We start from the raw sequence: 9,809 nt of genomic DNA on the forward strand, positions 1-9,809 counted from the left end.
AAATTGCCACTTGCAATGTTAGGCAATATGTAACTCGGATTTCTATTTACAATGCAAGTTTCCTTTGCTTGAATTAACTAAAACTTTTCAGAAATGCAAAGCTTTCGCTACTGGATAGAGGTTACCAGAACAGACCGCACAGAGATACCTGTGCGCGTTGACAAAATTGCTTCAGTAGTTGCTATTGCTTCTCTAAGCAATAAACATTAGCATGTAAGATTGCCTGCGTCTTAACTAAAGTCGAAACAAATTTTATTAGCAAATTTACTAGGACCTAAAGCATTAGCATATACGTACGTTCTCTTATGCTACAGAGCTAAACTAATTATTGACATTTACTATGTCCTGCAATTACATTTACCTAGCTTTTGACGCCAAAGCTCTAAGCATTACCAAATAGATAACTGTCAGTGTGGAGGTCCACTGCACGATAATTCTTAATGACTGTATGTCACCTCAATTACCACACGCTTATTCTATTACATATGGTAATAGCTAATCTAAATTGAGTGCACGTTGTCATTTGTTTTGAAATATTTTCTGTCCGACGGCGTCGTTAAGGCTCTTGTTGTTGTTGGTGCGGATCACGGTTTTCTAAGTGGGATGGTCTTTGTATGGGAGCGAGTCTGTTCCTGCGTAGATACGTTGATATGTGGACGTACGCAATTGTCAAGGCGAGGTAATAAAAGTCCAGTGTTGGTGTAACCGTAAACACCTCTATGTCTTAGTCTGAGCGATTTGAAGACGGCCTTGCCTGGGTTTAGTGGGCTAGTGTTGCTGCGGCCGCAGTTCATAGCGCCAAGTTAGGGCGAGCTCTTCGGTAATACCTGAGTCACTTCTAATCCGTTCTTCCCGTTCGTTTTATCCCCTCTCTTCTCATCCGATTTCTCTCCTGCTTTGTCTTCCTTTCCTCCATTGGACGTTTCGGACTTAAAATACCACATCTCGACATTGTACGCATCGGAGGGCGGCACAGTACGATGAGTCGAAACCGCCCACGTTCGCGATATACGCTGGCATTAGTTGGAACCTCGATAGCATTAGATGATTTTTCAACGGACTCGCTCGTTTAAAGAGCTGGAACATAACCGTGGTGCCTATCACCGATCAAATCTACGACTGGGTAGTCCGAGCCCACTCATCAGCGCATGAAGAACGCGAAGGCACCGTCTCAGAATTACGTTAGGTGACACGTTGTACTTCGTTCTATGTGCCGAAATTTCAACCTTTTCAACAGGACACTGATCCTTGCGGGAAAGATTGCCGTATGCTATCGGGCGCTGCATGCTGGATCGTTAGCGCCGAAACAAGTGCAGTGGGCAACTCGATCAGCACAAAGTATATTCTGTGCGGCTAGCCTCTTGCGTCTCATTTGTCAAAACCTAAAACAGAGCCCGAAACATTATCATGGTTATATTACTGTCGACGAAAATCGGACACAAGTAGGTCGTTCACTTTCATGTTTGTGGAGATGGAAATTTTTACATTTGAATATCGAATTGAACAGATTGTTAGGAGTTGACATCGTAATCTGCACAAAATGCAAAATCTGCACAAGGACCGCCAGGGCGAATTTCACGATTTAACCCATAAATAAATTTGTTTATTCAAAAAGCTATTTTATATTCTCGACGCCACACGACCGGCACCGTAGCGTACGGCGTTTTGCTCTCTTACGTGCCAGTCTAAATGCCCCCTAGAGCATCATTCTTATTGATCGAACTTTCGAATCTCCGTATTCTGGTGCATGTAAGCAGCGCATCAGGCTATCTATCAACGGATATCTTAAATCATTCGTTATTAGAATTAGTAACAGAATTCGATGACGCCCATTAAAGGCACTGTATTGGTAGACGAAAATTGGCAGAAGAAAACCAGAGAAGCTTGCCGATAGCCAAATCACGACAGAGGCTCCTTCGTACATTTGTCGTGCCTGCGCTGACAGTAAATACGACTAATTTAAGTGCCGTTGTATACATTATGTGTATTCAAATAACGTAGAAAGGGTTATGGTTACTTGTTATGATGGGTACTCGGCAAGGTCCTCAATGCATTATAAGATTTGCTGTATTATATAGCTTTCGTGCGATGGATTGCGGTGAAATGAGTAGCAGAAATGACACAGTCTAATAAATGCAGAAAAAAAGCGATCGAAATGTTTGTTTTTATTAAGTTCCTTTGCACATTTTAGTTAGGACAGTGAAGTATAAAAAATGCTAACTAAGGGCATATATACGCTTGTTCAAGTGCTTTTTTGTCCTTCTTCTTTATTCTTTCGCGCTAATTTCACTTTCATAATTGTAATTACTTCTTCACAAATTTGAAAAGTTGCCATTAATACCTATTCGTAGCAATTTGCGTTTCGCGCGTACACAGACCTCTAATGAATTGATATCCTTAAGCTACGTGGAGCAGCATCGACAATCTCGTGCTTAGGGTGGACTTAAGCGAGAGGGTGGGCTTAAGGGCAGGCACATTTCCGCATTATTTTCTTTCAAACTGCCTTGTTATATCCCATCTGTCTCTGTCGCTTTGCAGTTTCCTTGCCATTCCCCAATGCCACCATCCCCAACGCCCGCACCTTCCGCGCTGTCCGAGTCGTCAGTGCTGTTTGGAACGAAGTTCCTCCCGCACTACTTAATTTAGTGAGACACGGGTACTCATTACGCAACACAAATGTACCGTTGTTTCCGCCTTGCCTTCGCCGTCCATGCTTCTGTGCCGTTTAAAGGTAGCGAATCGAGCGCTCAAGTTTGATACGAGCTTGCTATGTGTCCGTTGTTACGCAGTTCAGAGGGTAAAACGCAATTTAGTCGTGACAACGTAAGTCCGCCTATGTAGATTACTTATGTGCATATAGATACATGCTCACATACATTACACACGCACAAATGAAAAACGTGCGGGATATGGCATGCGAACGAGTATGGGCGTTGAATGAATGTACCTCGGCCGCTTCGTCAAGTAGGCCAGCGAGGCCAGTGGGGCTAATCGTGCACAATGCACCCGCAATTTTCGCAATGGGGACGACAGCAATGGTTGCAATCTTAAGGAGCGCAGTTTTTATCTCCGCGATTTTCTCACCTTCTCGCCCTATAAAACGACGGTAACTGATTTGCCCCACCCACATGCACAGCGCGGTATATCGGCAGGTAGTGGGGGGCGGAGTGTAAAAAAACCGGCACAATAATTAGTTATAGTAACGGTAACGATAAAAGCGATCATGAAAGATACAACGGTAATTCACACTAATAAGTAATTGTCGATAAACGTCTAAAGCTTCATTATTAGATCGACGATCGTAATAATGGTATTCTAATTTTATCGTTTCATTGATTAATAAAATTCTACGATAATTAAATTTGAAGAGCTAATTACATAAGCATCATTCAGTCGTTATTTATTTTGAGCGAAGGCTGTCACGCCGCCTATGTACTGTTAGTTTATCTACTTTCATTGCTTAATGTTATCTAGCAGTCCCGTAGGGGTCGCTAACGTACGCATGCTTCTCTAAAGTAACATTTGTAAAACCATCTGTAAAAGAAAATTATTTGAATCTGTCTTCAAAAGCTCTTAGTTCAACCCACATACGCATTGTATAATATATGTATGTTTTGGTTCAGTCGCCCACAGGATTTTCCGTTCTTCAGTTGGGCTATTCAAATAACCAGTACGTTCACTTTTAGAGTGAAATCAAAGGGCGAACGCGTTGCTCAAATTGGTTAGTGACTCTTTTAAATCAGGGCTTTTTCCAATCGCTATTTCCCAAGAGACCATCGTCCCTAGCTCAAATGCAGTATTTACAGTATAAACGATATACGTATGGACCAAAGCTAGTGGCATTTTCTGATAGACAGCGTCTCTTTTAGAGTTCCCCTATGCGTATTATGGCAATCAGTGTAGCTTGACCTCTATTTCTAAGAGTACAGGATACCCGGAAAATATTAGTCCTATGCAAATATGTATAACAGTTTGGCTCTACCTGACCTATTCAGTTACCAAAGGTAAAATTAGAGCCCGCGAATTGACATAACCACCTAGATCGTACATTCATCATCAACAACAACCCAGTCCACTTCTCTTTCTGCTATTACTTGCAATATTTCTTGAGAAACTGCTGTGTAAGTGATCCTAGGGCGCAGAAACGAAGGGGCGAAGTGACAGGCCGCTTTTGGTAGGCCACACAAAAAAACGCGCCGATGAACGGGCCTGCTTTTACAGCATACCATACCGAACAAGCTGCAGGCTGTCGGTGCCAGGGCTCTGTTATTTTGTAGCGCCAATGCCAACAAAAACATGTCATCAGAGCGACGACTGGTTGAAAGATCCAGTTGAGCTGATTCTTTCCTTCGTTAAAACTATAGCAAAAAAACAGAAGTCCTTGCAACTGAGCATAGCCAGCCTCAGTATAGCACTTAAGTAATGCTGCCTGTGCCGAAGCATTGCGGAAAATCTATGCCCTCCACACAAAACAAGAACTCGGTTTCTGCTTTCTCTCGTTCTATATGCCAGCCTACTTACAACTGTATTAGTTTTTATAATGTAAGCACAGTTTTACTAGTGCTTTTTAACACATTGGCCGTGTAAATATAGCATAATAGATAATAATCAACAGCGTCACAAAACGTTAAGCGTCATGAACAGTATTAAAACGGTAATTATGCGGGTGCTCCGTTGTTTAAAGAGGTTACAAATGGTTACTGAGCTGTATCAGGTCTGGTGCGTGATCCTCCAAGTCGTCTGCGGCGACAGCCCTCTATCGGATTGACGTACTCTGGTGTCTCTCGGAGATGAAACAGTGACCAGCGTGTCGCATCGTAACACCTCAATGCGCTCATTTACAGATTTTCCTGACGTTGTCATTCGTCGCGCCTGCTGGGGAAGATGTTCAATATATCTCATTCGCTTTTTTCGTATTCATTTTTGAATAATAATAGTAGAAAGAAGGCGATTTACTTTACCAAATGATTTCCTCGCATAGCCTCAAGGTTCCCCTAGTTCAAATCACAGTTAGATTGGTAAATACCAGCGGGACACATACGCACGTCACACGTCTAGAATGTGCAGTCGGCTATATTGAACGCGATTTCGCAAAAGTAGTGACTCTTCACTCAGAGACCTCACGCCACATCAAGGGTGAAAAAAGGAAGCTTCAGGAATCATATTTAGATTAGACCAATTTAAAAATGGAACGAATATTACCGTTTTAAAATTCGTGGCATTCTAGTATAGTAGTGTGCCCTACAGAGAGGTGTAGGCTCTACAACTGCATTCTAATACCACAGAAACGCTTGTGGCTACCTTCCTTGTTCCACTGTCTCCAATTCACAGATGTGCTTATGCAATTACGGTCTTTCGCCCTAATAGAAATCTCTGGATGTTAGTATAAAAAAAAAATAGATATTACAGAATAAAGTACCTACCCGCACAAGCAAAGGTGAGGTAATGTCTACATGCATTAAATATGTAGAATAAACTTTGGTCAAATTCAAAAAACAGGAGCTGGAAGCAAATGTTTGTTTGACTCGTGGCCGTTACCTAGCAGTCGTTCATTTCCACCAATCGGAACTAGTTAACAAACCCGATTTTTTCATTAGATCTCGTTTTTATTTGATCAACAAAACTGGTACATACTCGCCAACCTCACAAATGCCTTCAGACAAGATCGTCTTCAAAACAAGAAACTTTGCTTTTAGTATTCATGTAATAATAAATGTGGTAATAAGGTATGATACACGTTCAATGAAGTCACGTAGAATGTAGTGCGTAGGTCTCTTAGCCAACATTGTTGATAAACTATCAAGAATTGTCAATGAAAATGGTATGAAAATAGTACGCAGTTGCTTGCTTGTTTGTGTTGAAGTGCAGAAAAAAAGCAATTTCTCTATATCCGCAAAATCAAGCGCTTAATACAACTTCTAGCTGTATGAACTGTTCTAAACAATAGCGAATGACGACAATAGCGGTAATACAAACTTTAAACCGGGCTTCCGGCAAGTGAACTCGAGCACAGCCAATGTCAGCGATCCAAGTAAAGCTTTCTTAGGCAAGCCAAAAAGACCCAGCTAAAACTATGTATTACCTGTTGACTAATGTTGTTTATCATGCTTCCCTTCTTTAATATACCTTATTGGATGATGGTGCCGAAAATCGATATGTAACAGAATACGTTAGAGCCGATAGCTGATATTACAGACAACATAGTTATATTAAGTTGATGTTAAAAACAACAATCGTAAATTGCTAGTGAACATATATCCAAGACATTTTTATTACACTCTTTTGTGCAATGAAATAAATGTTTTGACTATATGCAGAAGGCCAAAAAAACTGGGCAAAGAGGTAATAATGCGAAGGGTCGGTTATTGGCGTCGATAATGTAAATCTCAAAGCGAACACTTGAGCATCTTCCTAAAACCGTGTATACACTCCACTCCCTTGGCGTTTGTCAAGATGGATGCGATGGATGGAAACATAACATACTAGTAGTATGCCCCCAATTATGAATTTGCTAGCTTATTTTGAATATTTGCCCCTTCTCATTTTGTCATAAGTACAAAACGTACGGTACAATATTACATATGCTGAAACACATGTATAAGAATGAACGTAGCTTGAAGAACTTAGGAGCAATGGATGCACGTGTGTGAACTAATATGGTAAGTTATATGCACCCATCGCCCGCATACGCGTACCTGTATACGGAGTATACATGTACATGACGAACTAAGAACAGCACCTTGCCCACGGTTGCGTTACGCTTCCTAAACAACCGTTTATCCACTATCGAATATCTACTCAAGCGTCTGCCACGTGTCAAAACTCCTTCAAAACTGAAGTTCAACGCTGTCCGCGTGTCTATTTTTGCCAGTGAGATGGATTAATACACAGCATTAGATCAACAGCGCAACAGGAAACATTATGCGTAGGAACTGCATATTCTTCGTCAATAAGTATCGATTTGAAAAATTATTTCGTACTTCGTAGAATGACGCTCGGCTGATTAGCTTGTTCTATAAGTGTAAAATTTAGAAGCAAAGTTGTTTGTTTGCGTCCACGAAAACGATATGTGGATGGTCTTCTCCAGAGCAAGTCCTCTTTACAAGCAGACGAACGGAAAGAAATTGTTTTGCGATTTCTGCAGAACACAAGACAAACCACTTCATTTAACCTAGAACTTTGAATGCGGGCGAATATGAATTGCCTGAACGCATGAGCTTATTGTTTACATAGTTGAGCGCCATCTAGCAGTACGTAGCTTATTGTGGACCGCTTAGGAACTTCTGTTTCTACGGCGCGCGACAATTTGAACTTAGGATGCCGCGCTTTCCGGATTCGATCATGGCAGCATTTCTAGTTGTTTGGAAAATGATATCCACGTTAAGTAGTCGCAACTACACTATATACAATCCAACACAGATTACTACAGTACAGTATATACGCGCGAGAAATCGTTGGTACATTAGTGCTGTACGGACGAAAGGATCAGGTAAAAGTCTCTGATCTTAGTTTCTGTTGACTATGTCGAAAGAATATTGTATTGGCACATGTGTGGCAACAGGATATTTCTCTGAGTACTGTGAATATCTAGAGAAATGAAGCACCTTACCATCATGGATCCGCTCGCTCGCTCGCTCGCAGAATGGATGTTTTTACTAATAGGTTGTACCTAGTAAATACTTAGTATGCTCGCATCTTCAATTAGCGGAGGGGAGGCTGGGGCTTGTAACATGCAACTCCTTAGATTAGCACCCGCCGCTAGTGATCAACGTCCGCTGTCAGGCTTGACTGATGTTCCCATCTGTATGAGGTATACATATACATCGTACGTAACCTGTTGTCGTCAAACAGTTTGGGTGTATGTCGGTACGTCCAGCTAGACATAGATAAGAAAAAAAAACCTGGTTAAATATTAAACGAGTCTTACCTATTATCCACGAAAATAAAACTGACTTTGCTGAAACAGTCGTAACATCGTCGTTCGCAGTGAAGCCCATACATGCTCTAAAAGAGTGGATTCAGCTGTCTTTGTGCAGGCTAATTTTAAATTAGTACGAGAAGAAGTCCTCATCTTTTTTGTTCGTTCATTCTACTCTCGTTTGTTTGCTTGTACTCGCTCTTTAGCTGTCAACCTCGTTAACAGTAAGAAAAACAGTATCTGCGGGCCACATCGTCACGGCAATCGTCACATCGTCGTCAATGTCACACAGCTAAAATTCGAGTCAGTTTTTTTAGGCCGTTCGGTCCATCTACACATGTCTACATCCACGATTTTTCCATATGTCCTAGTGTCGGCAAGTCGCCCTTCCTCATAGGTTTTCTACCGAAAGGCACGTATGTCACTGGTCATCGCGTTTAGCCAGTTTCCCGCTATTATCACTATGGGTTATTGTCATCGGTATCTTCTTTTTTTGCCCATTTCATCATCTAAATGGGAATTGCCACTGAACCCCTACAAACTATATAGATTCTGCTAAACTAGAATGGGTATATTGCCCAGAGGAGTCCGGCGGGTAGCTAGCCACGTAGCAATTCGTGACAGGCCAAAATCCCGCAGGCTAGAGAATGCGTAACTACTGGCCCCTGCGGTACGGTAGAAGCGTGCTATGGCAAGTAAGAGCAAAAGCAGCCACAATTGGATTAATCTAACAGCTGTCCTTTTCACTGTCTCCTTCTCTCACGTTTTGAGCATGTTTTGGTGACGGAAAACAATTTATTCTTTTGATTATAGTCCGAAAAAGGCGAGTATAAACGGGCGAATTGCTAACCAAGAACCTATTTGTTAAGACTCCTAAAACCTATAACCAGACAATTCAATATCCAGCCATTCATTCGCGTGCTTGTCCGTTTTCCTAGAAATGGTCGCTAACCGAATGATGAGGATTGGTGTAGAAACCTACAACCTTTGTCAGTGGCGATGGCGGTGCACGAGACGAATTTGCGACAACACAAAGGGGTTAGTGAACAACGTTATATAACAAAAAAGTAACATCGACTGGTCGCTTGTGGCTCTGCGATTTAGAGGATGCACTGCGATAGTAGAAAGGGAAATTTCAAGAACGAACATGTTTGAATGAAAGCGTTCTTGTGTTCACTGAACAGGACAACTTAGGTAGCAGATACAGTTTATCATGATTTGGAGTAAATTTACAATCATCGTGTTGTGCCAGTAGTGTACATGTGCGGGTCAATGTGTTACGGAGTCTTAAGTTTTGTTGAGTCTTAAGTTCTAAAGGAGCTGGATATACGCATGCAAGCCCTTCCTTGTTGATATTCTTCTGTGAAGATCAATGTCGATCTTAGCATAGGATTATAAACCGTATGTTTATTTGCCCCGTTATATTCAAATTTCATTAACAGCAACTTAGATTAAATGATAGAGCAATTTCTAATTTCTTATAAGCAGTAGCTGAGTAAAACTACCAGTTGTGTGTGTGTGTGTGAAATTATTTGCGTTGTTTTTGCTACGGACCATATTAGTCTCACCAGCAGGCCAAAAAAGGTTATGAGCTCTTATTACTTTGTCACGTAGGGCTAGCCATCTACGTTTCCTCTCGTCCTTTCCCTCCGTCAGTACCGACCAGAAAGGGGCTCAAAATGCAGAGTTACTAAAAAGGGTAAAAACAAACTTCATTTTGCTACTCCATCACCCGAGTCAAAAATCACAAAATGATCAATTTCCCTCAGTGTGTTGAACCACCTCTAAACTGTGCCGCTATCGGCGTCGCCAACACCGCTGCTAAGACGTTCAAGCGACCCATCGGGACCCATATTCATATTAAGAGTAAGGAAGCGCAGAAGCATATATA

At 41.6% G+C, this 9,809-nt stretch overlaps 1 long non-coding RNA gene across 1 annotated transcript in view; it reads right to left on the reverse strand.

The window, feature by feature from the left end:
• Positions 1-230: 230 nt before the first annotated feature.
• The window catches only part of LOC147753480 (uncharacterized), a 33,133-nt gene continuing 23,554 nt past the window's right edge, over positions 231-9,809 (reverse strand). The window contains exon 2 of the long non-coding RNA XR_015311102.1: positions 231-1,382. This is a non-coding gene — a long non-coding RNA (uncharacterized LOC147753480). The remainder of the gene's footprint in view (positions 1,383-9,809) is intronic.

This window comes from Varroa jacobsoni, unplaced genomic scaffold, assembly GCF_002532875.2.
Source record: "Varroa jacobsoni isolate VJ856 unplaced genomic scaffold, vjacob_1.0 scaffold_448, whole genome shotgun sequence".
NCBI classification, from domain to species: Eukaryota; Metazoa; Arthropoda; class Arachnida; order Mesostigmata; family Varroidae; genus Varroa; species Varroa jacobsoni.